The 14,642-nt window shown below is 47.1% G+C and overlaps 1 pseudogene; it reads right to left on the reverse strand.

Annotated features, from left to right (window-relative positions):
- Positions 1-395: 395 nt before the first annotated feature.
- The window catches only part of LOC143803868 (piwi-like protein 1), a 127,229-nt pseudogene continuing 112,982 nt past the window's right edge, over positions 396-14,642 (reverse strand).

Genomic DNA, 14,642 nt, shown 5'->3' on the forward strand with positions numbered 1-14,642 from the left:
CTATCAGATATAATATTTATATTACATTGGGTAACCCAGATAATGGGATGAAGTGAGCTTGTTTCCTGAAGCGATCGACTACCACCCAAATAGCAGTTATTCCCCCAGACCGCGGTAAATCTGCAATGAAATCCATAGACAAATGAGTCCATGATCTTTCCGGAACTGGCAAAGGAGCAAATTCCCCGGCCGGCTGGCAATGCAGTACTTTGGCGAGTGCACAAGTTTCACAAGCAGACACAAAATCTCTAATATCCTTATGCACAGCGGACCACCAAAAGAGTATAGCAACTGCCTTCTGGGTGGCAGTGACTCCAGGATGACCACTCAACACAGAATCATGGAATTCCTGCAAGAGGCATAATCTGAGAAACACAGGGACAAACAGCTTGCATTCATGGGGTATTGGAAGGAGCCAAGGACTGAACAGTACAGATCTCAGCTTCCAGCTCAGAGAAAACCATGGCCACAACAACACCCTGATGAAGAATGGAGGAAGGAGTTTCTGGAGGAGACACAGAATCTAGACTATGAGACATGGCATCAGCATTCACCTTTTTAGACCCTGGTCTAAACGTAGTAGAAAAATTGAATTGTGAAAAAAAGAAAGACCATCGGGCCTGTCTAGGTGTCAACCGCTTGACAGATTCAATATAAGCCAGATTTTTGTAATCCGTCACCACGGTGACTGGATGAACAGCTCCTTCCAAGAAATGCCTCTACTCTAAAAGGCCAACTTGACCGCAAGCACCTCCCGATTACCCACAACATAGTTTCTCTCAGCAGGAGAACATTTTTTTAGGGAAGAAGGCACATGGTCGCAGGTTAAAGTCTCAGGATCTTGAGAAAATACAGCCTCCACCTCAACCTCAGAAGCGTCTAACTTCACAATAAACGGCCTCTGGAAGTCTGGTTGCACAAGAACAGGAGCAGACATAAAACATTTTTTAAAACTTTCAAAAGCCCCAACCACTTCCAACGAACAAACCTTTAGCTCCGCCCCTTTTCTAGTGAGGTCCATAAGAGGCTTGATGATTTGAGAAAATCCTCTAATAAATGTTTTCCCTTCACCATGACAGCACCGCACGTGAAAGATGGCATCCGCCCCCAGGAACAGGAAACCTGCAGCAGAGATAAAAGAATGGGGCGGCCCCTCTCTCCTCAGTTTGGTTTCCTGTTCCTGCAGGTGGACGCCTGTCACAGAGCTCCTACCTCCCGAGGGATCCCCCTCTGATGATACCAGTCCGGAGGCCGAGGTCCGCGGGGGGGCCAGCCATACTCGGCGGCATTGCTTGTGGTGGTGTCCGGGTGAAGAGGCTGCTATGTCCGCGCCTCCTTTCCCCCTCGCTGGACTCCCCGGTGACCGCTCTGTGCAGGAGGCTGGTCCGGGGATAAGGGGCATGTCCTTCACTGACGCTGGCCGCCGAAGTGAAGGATGACGACTGCCGGTCGCGGGGAAGTGACTGCACACGCCGGGGGAGCCGGTGTGCTGGACACTTCCGGGCGGAAGTTGTTCCAGTGGCGCGCACACCGCTCCATCTATATAATAGGAGCAACCAAAGAAATCGCTGGTCCTTTACAGCAAGCAATCTGCCTGCTAAGATGTCCTCAAGAAAATTCGGGAAGACAAGGCACGAGTGATCCTCGTAGCTTCCTTTTGGCTGAAAAGGGCATGGTTCACATGGCTCAGACGCATGTCTATCTCGGACCAGTGGATCCTCCCGGATACCTGGGATCTTCTACACCAGGGACCAGTTCAACATCCTCAAGTACACAGGTTACATCTCACCGCCTGGAACTTGAGAGGGGGCTTCTATTAGCAAAAGGATTCTCAAACCCTTTGGTGACCACATTGCTCGCTAGCAGGAAAAAGGTCACCTCAGAGAAATACCAAAAGATTTGGCAAAAATTCCTGGAGTTCTCGGGGCGACAGTTGTCCGAGACAAGCCAAGAAGTCACGGTAAAAGAAATTCTAGAATTTCTCCAAAAAGGGCTAGAGAGGGGTCTATCTATTAGCACCTTAAAGGTGCAAGTCTCCGCCCTGGGTGCACTGTTTGATCAGAAACTTGCTGACCACCCTTGGGTCTATAGGTTCATCCGAGCCTCCTTTACATCTAGACCCTCAAAATTGTTACCTAAGGTGGCTCCCTGGGATCTAAATTTAGTTTTAAATACCCTGACGGTTCCCCCCTTTGAGCCTCTCGATTCCATTTCAATAAAATCCTTAACCCTAAAAACTGTCCTCCTGTTTGCCTTAACTTCAGCCCGACGTACCTGCAAGCTGCAAGCTATTTTGGTGAACCCCCCTTACACTATCTTCCAGAATGACAGAGTAGTTATCAAAACCGACCCGGCCTTCCTACCAAAGGTCAACTCAAAATTTCATAGGGACCAGGAATTTATTTTGCCCTCATTCTGTGCTCAATTAAAATCCCAGGGAGAACAAACCTTCCATTGTCTTGATGTCAGACGCTGCCTGCTTCAATACATAGAAGCCACAAAATCTTGGCGTCAGTCATCAGCCCTTTTTGTCACCTTCCAGGGGACAAACCGGGGAAAAAAGGCCTCAAAGGCAACTATTGCATGGTGGTTGCGTACGGCTATTTCACTTGCATATTCTTCTTCTGGCCAAGTTCCCCCACAGGGTGTTACAGCCCACTCCACTCATGCTATTGCCACATCCTGGGCGGAAAGGGCAAACGCTTCGGTGGAACAGATTTGTAGAGCGGCAGTATGGTCTTCACCCTCTACCTTCTTCCGACATTTTAGGCTAGACTTAGGTCTATCAAACTTGTCTTTCAGGAGAAAGGTATTATCTGCTGTTGTCCCACCCTAGGAGTCTTCTATTTCTTCCTCTCACGTGCGGTGCTGTCATGGTGAAGGGAAAAAATGATAATTACTTACGGGTAATTTGATTTTCCAGAACCATGACAGCACCGCATTAATTCCCGCCCTATCTTGGTGATGGTTGTGTGATTCACAAAAAAAAAGGAGAAGTTTTACTATATATATATATATATATATATATATATATATATATATATATATATATATATATAAGGAGATATATGTATAGATAGAAACTAATAAAGACTATACAATGTAAATATAATATATGATTGTGTACTAACACAGCGGTCATCTTCCATACTCTGAAACAAACTGAGAAGAGAGGGGCCACCCCATTTTTTTATCTCTGCTGCAGGTTTCCTGTTCCTGGGGGCGGATGCCATCTCTCACGTGCGGTGCGGTCATGGTTCTGGAAAATCAAATTACCCGTAAGTAATTGTCATTTTTCTGTAATAATTTGCGAACTCTAAAAAGCGCTGCAGAGTCTTAAGGTCACTGGGTTGAACCCAATCAATGATGGCTTGAATTTTCCTAGGATCCATCTTAAACCCGGAGCCTGACACAATGAAACCCAAAAATGATATTTCTTGAACAGAAAAGGTACATTTTTCAATTTTAGCGAACAAACAATTATCCCTCAACCTTTGCAAAACCAAACGGACATATTTATAATGTGAATACAGGTCAGGTGAGAAAATCAGAATGTCATCCAATTAAACCACAATAAATCTCCCAATATAGTCAGAAAAAATATCATTCATAAAATTTTGAAAAACTGCAGGTGCATTTGTTAGACCAAAAGGCATGACGAGATTTTCAAAGAGATCTTCAGATGTTAAAAATGCAGTCTTCCACTCATCACCCTCACGAATCCAATTATATGCCCCTCTAAGATCCAGTTTGTAAAACCATTTGGCCCCGAAAAGTACATTATGTAGATCGGGGATAAGTGGAATTGGATAAGTATTTTTAACTTTATTTTGTATAATTCTCGGAAATCGAGGTAGGGACGAAGACCTCCATCTTTTTTTTTTAACAAAAAAAAAATCTGGCAGCTACCTGCGACGAGGAAGGGCGAATATGACCTTTTTGAAAACACTCGCTAATATACACTGCTCAGGGCCAGACAAGTTATACAAGCGAGCCTTGAGTAATTTGGCATTAGGAATGAGATTAATTGCACAGTCATAGGGACGGTGAGGAGGTAATATCTCAGACTGAAGCAATGCATAAGAGCCACTGAGCTCGAAACACGTCTGCTTAAGGATCCCTGGGGAAGCTGGTGACACTTATGCTGCATGATATGATGCTGGATTTTAAAGTATTGCTTCAATAAATTATGGATTTTAAAAGAACAAAGAGCTGGATTATCTTCTCTTTCGATTACTAATACTGCTGCACCAGAAACTCTAAGTGCTCTGGTTCCTGGACATCTAAGGGGTGAGCTGACCTTTTTTCTCTTATTTCTCTCTGATTTAAGGGCACAAAAAATAAAAGTTTGAAAATTGCTAAATTTTCAAAATTTTGGCCAAATTTCCATTTTTTCAGAAATAAACGCAAGTCATATCTAAGAAATTTTAACACTGTCACAAAGTACGATATGTCACAAAAAATCATTCTCAGAATAAGTGGGATAAATTGAAGCGTTCTAGAATTATTACCACACAAAGTGACCATGGTCAAAATTGTAAAAATTGGCTTGGTCATTAAGGTCAAAATTGTCTCGGTCACTAGGGGGTTAAGGATTTACAGAATTGAATTTCAATATTTGCATATGATACTAACCTCTACAAGGTAGTCAACACAGAGATGTCATTTATGTAAGCTGATAGCTTGGGCTAAAAAATGGTAGTTGAAATGTAATTTATATAAATGTAAGATCGTGCACTTGGGTCAAAGAAATAAAATGTATAATTATAAAAATGTCACTGAAAAATACTTAAATGCAGTGGCGGATTATAATGAGGTCAATCTGGGCTGTATCCCAGGGCCCAGTGGTGTGGGGGGCCCTGGGCTACCGCTCAGAATTACCTCAGCTACCATCAGAGCATCACTGCCCTGACTGGAGTATTGGGCCCGGTGGACAGAGGGGGCCTGCATTGGGCCTAATCTCATCTGCTCACCAGGCCCCTACCGGCGCTGCGCCAGTTTAACCCTATTGATGTGTGCCCACACGTCAATAGTTAACAGCCGCCAGCCAATCGGAGGCTGGCAGCTGATGTCAGCCTCAGAGCGCACATCGCAGGCATCTGACCTCATTGTCAGTTGCCAGCGAGTGCGCGCTTCAGCTGCGTGGAGGAAGCTTCGCCGCAGGAGCGCGGCAAGGTAAGAAGAACTCGTTTGTTTTTTTTATTGAGAACAGCAATGCGGGGGGCCCATGGCAGAATGGCCCATGGGGGGGGGGGCTGGATAAACTGGGGCAGAATTGCTGGACACACTGGGGATAGAAATGCTGGACACACTGGGGGCAGAAATGCTGGACACACTGGGGGCAGAAATGCTGGACACACTGGGGGCAGAAATGCTGGACACACTGGGGCAGATTGCTGGAGACAGAAGGGGCAGGACTGAAGACAGATGGGGCAGGATTGGAGACAGATAGGGCAGGAATGCAGACAGATAGGGCAAGAATGGAGACAGATGGGGCAGGGTTAAAGACATAAGGGGCAGAATGGAGACAGATGGGGCAGGATTAAAAACAGATGGGGCATGATTGGACACACGGGGGGCAGGATTGGAGACAGATCATGCAGGATCATGGGGCAGGATGGAAACGATGGCGACAGATGGGGCAGGATGGGGAGATCATATGGGGCAGAATGGATACTCATGAGAGCAGGATGGGAGAACATAGCTGAAGCCAGGAATGAGACACATGGGGGCCAGGATGGGGAATATTATTATCATAGGGGCTAATTAAGGGAAATTATTACTGCAGTCATGTATTTATTGAGTATACTGTTTTAAATGGGGAGGCGGTCCTGTTACTGTGTAGAGTGATACTATGTCGCCTCTTTTTCTTCATGTGGTCTAATGTAGAAGTTGGCAAAAATTAAGTAATGTGTTCTGCAAGCGGAGCTCGAGATAACTGTGCTATTTCCTGCAGAGACAAGCCCTGGCTGGAAGAAGTGATGGCAATCTTTGCTGGATGAAAGAAGAAAGATGAAGGACTTCACCTAGAGACGTCACTGGTGAGTCAATGTGTTACCTATACACTGACACTATACACTGTATACTATATACAGAGGTCCTGTGTATAATGTCACCAGTGATCACTGTATTACCTATACATTATATACAGAGCTCCTGTGTATATTATCACCAGAGATCACTGTATTACCTGTACACAGACACTGCGTACTAAGTACAGATCTCCTGTGTATAATGGCACTTATGGTGATAGTATTGTGATTCTTTTTTTATTACTGATCAACATTGTAGTATTCAGTCACTATATGGTGGTAATATGTGGTCTGGACATCGTGTTGCGGTATTTGTCCCTTGTATGTGCTATTTGGTCACTTTATGGTGGTAATATGTGGTCTGGTCATGGTGCGGTGGTATTTGTTCTTTGTATGTGATATTATTTGTCACTGTGGTGGCAATATGTGGTCTGGTCATGGTGTGGTGGTATTTGTTCCTTGTATGTGATATTATTGGTCATTTTGGTCATTTTAAAAATTGAAAAATAAATAAAAATATACCTAAATTGTATTCCATATTTTAACAAACATTTAATAGGTTACAGTAGAGTAGGGCCCAGCCAAAAGTGTCTACAGTGCTATCTTTTGGCCAAAACAAAAGCTGCTGGCTATATATGTGATCTGGTGATGGGAACTCTTAAAGTGTGATAGGTGAGAAGTGGAGTTTCACTCAGCAACTATTTTTCTGGAATAATCTGGTTCAGGTATATGATGACCCGGTCGCATGACCCGTCACATGACCGGGGGCCCACAGAGTCTGAACAGCCCGAGGCCCTGGCTACCCTTAATCCACCCCTGCTTATATGTATGGGTGGACTAGTGTCAGGCAGCTGCTGTATGTACATCTGCACATGAGACAAATCATGAAGAGCACTTCTAAGTAGAAAGCCCTTGGTATTCCAGTGGCATGTTTTTCTTATTAAGCAATGTGCAATATTTTGGCACAGAATGACTCTTATGCATAATGTACTGTGCCATGCAGTGGCTTGATTGCAATCACCAGCTTACGAGTGCTTATTAGCGTGATATTCCCATGGAGCCATTTCAGCATTTCAATATTTATGTCATATAATTAGGAATTTCTTTCATTTCTGGCTTTCTATTAACAATACAACATAAGTGCTCAGGGGCATATGGAAGGCAAAACGGCTTCTGTAAATTAATGTTAGATGACAGCGCTTTAAGACGTGACAGCTCCAAATATAACTGATAAGAAGCAACATTTCACCCTGGGGTTGTGCAAATCACACTTCAATGACCTTTTTCTCCCATGTTCTCAGCTGTAACTGTACAGAATTTCTCACAAGGGGCACATTGACAAATTCATCCTTTTTACTTAGTTGGTGAAGGCTGAAAAAGGTGACCAATGACCCTTAATAGAGATTCGTTGTTGGATTGTAGCTTAAAAAATACATGAAACCTGGGAAAAATATCTTCTCATGTTTTGAGTATTAGCCAATGGGATTTTTGCAAACCTTATAAGAGTTTTGTTGTTTCTAAAAAAGCAAAAAATAAAGAAATATATAGCAGCCTCCAATATAATTAATTCTTGTAGGTCATTTATGTCCTGTCTGAACATGGGAACTCTGAAAATGAACTGATCAATCCTAAAGATATTTATTTTATGTATTATTCACACTGTCTAATAATTTCGAATTATTGTGGATAGCCCATAAATTTATAAATGATTACAAATTATCCCTGCTCAGTCCTTTCACAGACGTATACTGTGTATTGTAACAAAACACTCCGGGATCGCCTTTGCTGGGGTCAAAGGTCACGTGGTTTGTGCATTGAACTCTGAGGCGACAGCAGGTTTCCAAGTTGACTGACCTCAGGTCAGGTTTATTAAAGTGAAAGCAAATACAGAAAACAAAACATAAAAATAAATCCTAGCCTGTCCGGCGCTAACTAAACAAATACGTTGCTATCTAACAACTGGGGGGGCTTCTCCTTCCCAGCTAACATTACACAGATCATGAGCACAGCTCTCACTCACGTTTGTCTCACACAGACAGGCATTCTGTGTGCCCCAGGCTGACACCTGAAACCTCCAGCTGGTCAGCCTTTATTCCTGCACTTATTAACACCTCGGTATCCTGAAGATACTGAGTGGCCTAATTCACATAGGACAAATACCTGGGCGAGATATACCTGCCCCCGACTACCAGACCGACATGACTCTTACATATCCTCCCCCCCTGCTCAGACCACTCAGGTCGAGCAAGAATACTCTCAAAACAGTGTACTCGGGACAGGGCATCAGCGTTCCCCATCTGCACCCCGGGGCGGTGCTCCACCATGAAAGAGTAAGCCTGCAGGGCAAGGAACCACCGGGTTACCCGACTATTACGGTCCTTGTGGAGATGCATCCACTTGAGAGGGGCATGGTCCGTGACCAGCCTAAACTTCATACCTGCCAGGTAATATTTGAGGGAGTCGAGAGCCCATTTGATGGCTAGGCACTCTTTTTCAATCACGGCATACCTCTGCTCATGTACATTCAGTTTCCGACTGAGGTAGAGGACCGGGTGTTCGACTCCGTCCCTTTCCTGGGAAAGTACAGCTCCGACACCAGTATCAGAAGCATCAGTTTGCACCACAAACTCGCTGCTGAAATCAGGAGTTACTAGTACGGGCTGAGAGCACAAAGCCCGTTTCAGACTGTGGAAGGCCTCTTCAGCCGCTGAGGACCATTTTACCATGACGGAATCCCTCCCTTTGGTAAGATCCGTCAAGGGGGTAGCCATGGCCGCAAAGTTGGGTATGAACCGGCGATAATAGCCGGCAATGCCCAGGAAAGCTTGAACTTGTTTCTTGTTCACTGGTTGCGGCCAGCCCTGAATTGCCTGTATTTTGTCGATCTGGGGTTTAACCACTCCTCTGCCAATCACGTAGCCCAAGTATTGGGCTTCTTCAAGGCCGATGTGACATTTCTTGGGATTCGCCGTTAAGCCTGCTTCTCTCAGGTCATCAATCACCGCCTGTACCTTCCGGAGGTGAGCTTCCCAGTCCACGCTGTAAATTATGATGTCGTCTAGGTAGGCAGAAGCGTACTGCCTGTGGGGCCTCAAGATTCGATCCATCAATCTCTGGAACGTTGCTGGGGCTCCGTGAAGTCCAAACGGCATGTAGATATACTGGAACAGCCCTTCCGGTGTAGCAAATGCCGTCTTCTCTCTGGCCACCTCGGCCAGAGGGATCTGCCAGTACCCCTTTGTTAGATCCAGGGTCGTAATGTATCGGGCTTTACCCAGCCGATCGATCAACTCATCGACCCGGGGCATAGGGTAGGCATCAAATTTAGAAACCGCATTCAGTTTCCTAAAGTCATTGCAAAACCGTATAGAGCCATCCGGCTTAGGTATCAACACGATTGGACTGGACCAGGCGCTGTGCGACTCTTCAATGACTCCTAAGTAGTGTTGAGCATTCCGATACTGGAAGTATCGGGTATCGGCCGATACTTGCTGTATCGGAATTCCGATACCGAGATCCGATATTTTTGTGATATCGGGTATCGGTATCGAAACAACATTAATGTAAAAATGTGTAAAAGAGAGAATTAAAATAAAAAATATTGCTATACTCACCTCTCCGACGCAGCCTGCACCTTACCGAGGGAAGCGGCAGCGTTCTTTGTTTAAAATTCGCGCTTTTCTTTCCTTTACGTGAGTCCCGGCTTGTGATTGGTTGCGTGCCGCCCATGTGACCGGGACGCAACCAATCACAGCAAGCCGTGACGTAATTTCAGGTCCTTCAGGATTTTAAAATTACGTTCCGGCGTTGTGATTGGTTGCGTCGCAGTCACATGGGCGACGCAACCAATCACAGCAAGCCGTGACGTAATTTCAGGTCCTTAAGGATTTTAAAATTACGTCCCGGCTTTGTGATTGGTTGCGTCGCAGTCACATGGGAGACGCAACCAATCACAAGCCGTGACGTCACGGGAGGCTGGACACGCGCGCATTTTAAAATGGGCGCGTGTCCAGCCTCCCGTGACGTCCCGGCTTGTGATTGGTTGCGCCGCGATCAACCAATCACAAGCCGGGAGGCTGGACACGCGCGCATTTTAAAATTTTAAAATGCGCGCGTGTCCAGCCTCCCGGCTTGTGATTGGTTGACCGCGGCGCAACCAATCACAAGCCGGGACGTCACGGGAGGCTGGACACGCGCCCATTTTAAAATTTTAAAATGCGCGCGTGTCCAGCCTCCCGGCTTGTGATTGGTTGATCGCGGCCAACCAATCACAAGCCGGGACGTCACGGGAGGCTGGACACGCGCCCATTTTAAAAAGCGCGCGTGTCCAGCCTCCCGTGACGTCACGGCTTGTGATTGGTTAATGGCGGCCATGTTGCCGGGACGCGGACCAATCACAGCAAGCCGTGACGTAATTTCGTCACGGCTTGCTGTGATTGGTCAGGGCGGCCATGTTGCCGGGACGCGGACCAATCACAAGCCGGGACTTCACGTAACCAAGTAAAAGCGCGAATTTTAAACAAACAATGCTGCCGGTTCCCTCGCTGAGGTCCAGGCTGCGTCGGAGAGGTGAGTATAGCGATATTTTTTATTTTAATTCTTTCTTTTACACATTTATATGGATCCCAGGGCCTGAAGGAGAGTTTCCTCTCCTTCAGACCCTGGGAACCATCAGGAATACCGTCCGATACTTGAGTCCCATTGACTTGTATTGGTATCGGGTATCGGTATCGGATTGGATCCGATGCTTTGCCGGTATCGGCCGATACTTTCCGATACCGATACTTTCAAGTATCGGACGGTATCGCTCAACACTACTCCTAAGTCCAACATTGCCTTCACCTCCCGGGAGACGGCTTCACGGCGTGCTTCCGGAATCCGGTATGGCTTCACATGAACTGTGACACCAGGCTCTGTGACAATCTCATGTTTCACTAGCCTAGTCTGGCCAGGTTTTTCCGAGAAAAACTGTTGGTTCTGTAACAAAAACTGCTTAACCTCAGATTTTTGTCGTTCAGAGAGAGTCTCGGCAATCTGCACCTCCGGTACGGTAGGTGAGCAAACCGGACGGGGCAGATCCGCTGTTAGGGCAGCGCGGTCTTTCCAGGGTTTTATCAGATTCACATGATAAATCTGTTCTGGTTTTCTCTTACCAGGCTGGTGCACTTTATAGTTCACTTCTCCAACTCGTTCCATGACCTCAAAGGGGCCCTGCCATTTCGCCAGAAATTTACTATCCACCGTAGGGATTAGGATCAACACCCTATCCCCGGGTGCAAACGTACGGACCTTGGCGCCTCTATCATAACTTAGCCTCTGGGCTCCCTGGGCCTGTAACATATGTTCCCTAACAACGGGCATGACAGCAGCAATACGGTCCTGCATTTGCGTTACATGGTCTATCACCGTTTTAAAGGGAGTGACTTGACCTTCCCAGGTTTCTTTTGCGACGTCCAACAGTCCACGGGGACGACGGGCGTATAATAGCTCGAAAGGCGAGAACCCTGTGGAAGACTGGGGAACTTCCCTAATGGCAAACAGCAAATAGGGTAACAAGTAATCCCAGCTCTTCCCATCTTTGTCTATCGCCTTCCGGAGCATCTGCTTTAAGGTTTTATTGAACCGCTCAACCAACCCATCTGTTTGAGGGTGATAGACAGACATACGCAACTGGTCTATTTGTAAGAGCCTGCAGAGCTCCTTCATCACCCTTGACATAAAGGGAGTCCCGTGGTCGGTGAGTATCTGTTTTGGAATTCCCACCCGACTAAACACTTGTACCAACTCTTTGGCGATCGTTTTGGTAACAGTGTTACGCAAAGGGATGGCTTCTGGGTAACGAGTGGCATAGTCCATGATGACGAGGATATGTTGGTGCCCACGTGCGGACCGGGGAAGGGGCCCAACCAGATCCATCCCAATTCTCTCAAAAGGGACCCCAATGATAGGGAGGGGTACCAAAGGGCTACAGAACCGAGTTTTAGGCGCAGAGACTTGGCACTCTGGACAGGACTCACAATAGTTACGCACATCATTATGTATTCCGGGCCACACAAAACAATGCGATATCCTTTCTGTGGTTTTCTGTACCCCCAGATGTCCCCCCATTATATGTCCGTGGGCCAGGTCCAGTACCTTCCGCCGATAAGGTTTGGGTACCACTAACTGTTGCACAATATCTTCCCCTTTTTTCTCTACCTGGTAGAGTAAATCATTTTCAAGAACCATGTACGGGTACGCTAGCCTAGTGTCAGGTTCTACGGGTACCCCATCTATCATTTTTACATTTTTCCTAGCCGGAGTCAGGGTAGGATCTCTCATTTGCTCGCTGTGGAAGTCATCCAACTGGACTCCCAAATCTGGTAGGCAGGGTGCTGGATGACTGTCTGCCTCCGCCTCTCGCTGAGTTTCCTCAGTTTCCTCAGTTTCCCCCGCCATAACTGAGAAGGGGAACTGAAGGTTAGATTCAATAACCTCCCCAGTAACGTCTGCCTGTGGGACCTCCTCTAGGAGTTCGGGACCTCCAGATGGCATGGGAACAGATTCACAGCTACGGTGAAGGAGCAACTGATTCTCCCACAACTGCCAGAAATGGGGAAAATCCCTGCCCAGGATTACATCCTGTAACAATGCGGGAACAAGTCCCACTTTGTGTTGCACAGACCCATAGGGAGTGGAAATCGATATGACCGCCGTTAGGTACGAGCAGGTGTCACCATGCACACACGTTACAGAAAATTTGTCAGACGAACCAGACGGAAGTGCCACCAGACTAGCTTTCACCAGAGTCACCACGCTTCCGGAGTCTAGTAACGCCACAACACTTTTCCCATCAACAGATAATTCACACAGGTGTTTTGCTATATCACTTTGACCCGCATTCACATTCACCAGCCGTGTAACCAAAGACATGCGTTTCTTAGAGTCTATAACATCACACTGCATGGGTTCAGTGGTAACAGGACAGTTCGCAGAAACATGGCCCTTCTCACGGCAGCGGAAACACCTAACAGGCCCCCTACTGAGACCACCATCCCATACTCTCGGTCTCGGGGTGCGAGCAGTCCCGGGTTCCTCCCCCACAGTTTTTGGTGATTTTCCTTCACCCGTAGTTGCTGGAACAGTCTTACCGGTTCCACGAGGAGAAGGCACAGACCGGGTGCTAGCGGTTTCATCGGGAAGTCCTTCTGCCACGGAATAACGCTCGACCAACTCCACAAGTTGATCCGCTGTTGTGGGATTTCCTTGGCTTACCCACCTTTTCAGCGCTGGAGGTAGCACTCTCAGGTACTTGTCCAGGACAACCCGCTGGATTATTTCTGGGGTTGTCAGTACCTCGGGTTGCAGCCATTTCTTTGTCAAGTAGATCAGGTCGAACATCTTAGACCGCGGCGGTTTATCAGGCTGGTATGTCCACTGGTGTACCCTCTGCGCACGGACAACCGTCGTTACACCTAGCCGGGCCAGGATCTCAACTTTCAGCTTCTCAAAGTCCTGTGCGACTTCCAGGTCTAAGTCATGGTAAGCTTTTTGGGCCTCCCCGGAGAGAAACGGAGCAATAAATCGGCCCATCGTGCCTTCGGCCACTTCTCCCTCAACACCGTCCGCTCAAACGTTGTCAGGTACGCCTCGACGTCATCTTCCGCAGTCAACTTTTGCCAGTATCGAATCACATGGATCCTTCTGGACTCTGCTTCCGGGTCCACCTCAGGCATGCTCACCAGGCGCTGCGCCACCTGTTGGAGAAGGTGGCGGTCTGCAGCCGTCATGTCCACTAACTCCTTCAGCTGTGCGGCCATCAAGCGATTAGCTTCATGCTGTGTGGCAGTGGCCTGCACTAGGGCTTTCACCACGTCTTCCATACTGTCGCCTGTGCCACGTGTTGCCCGCAATTCTCCACCTCAATGTGACAAAACACTCCGGGATCGCCTTTGCTGGGGTCAAAGGTCACGAGGCGACAGCAGGTTTCCAAGTTGACTGACCTCAGGTCAGGTTTATTAAAGTGAAAGCAAATACAGAAAACAAAACATAAAAATAAATCCTAGCCTGTCCGGCGCTAACTAAACAAATACGTTGCTATCTAACAACTGGGGGGGCTTCTCCCTCCCAGCTAACATTACACAGATCATTAGCACAGCTCTCACTCATGTTTGTATCACACAGACAGGCATTCTGTGTGCCCCAGGCTGACACCTGAAACCTCCAGCTGGTCAGCCTTTATTCCTGCACTTATTAACCCCTCGGTATCCTGAAGATACTGAGCGGCCTAATTCACATAGGACAAATACCTGGGCGAGATATACCTGCCCCCGACTACCAGACCGACATGACTCTTACAGTATATTGTTGTGAAATTGGATTCTGGGCTCCCCCGGTGGCCACTTGTGGAATTGAACTTGTGTGCATCATCCCCTCTGTTCACCTGCTCCTATCAGGATGTGGGAGTCGCTATATAACCTTGCTCCTCTGTCAGTTTCTTGCCGGTCAACAATGTAATCAGAAGCCTTCTGTGCTTGTTCCTGCTACTAGACAACTCCCAGCTAAGTTGGACTTTTGTCCTTGTGTGTTTTTGCATTTTGTTCCTGTTCACAGCTGCTGTTTCGTTACTGT

This window comes from Ranitomeya variabilis, chromosome 2 (assembly GCF_051348905.1).
Source record: "Ranitomeya variabilis isolate aRanVar5 chromosome 2, aRanVar5.hap1, whole genome shotgun sequence".
NCBI classification, from domain to species: domain Eukaryota; kingdom Metazoa; phylum Chordata; class Amphibia; order Anura; family Dendrobatidae; genus Ranitomeya; species Ranitomeya variabilis.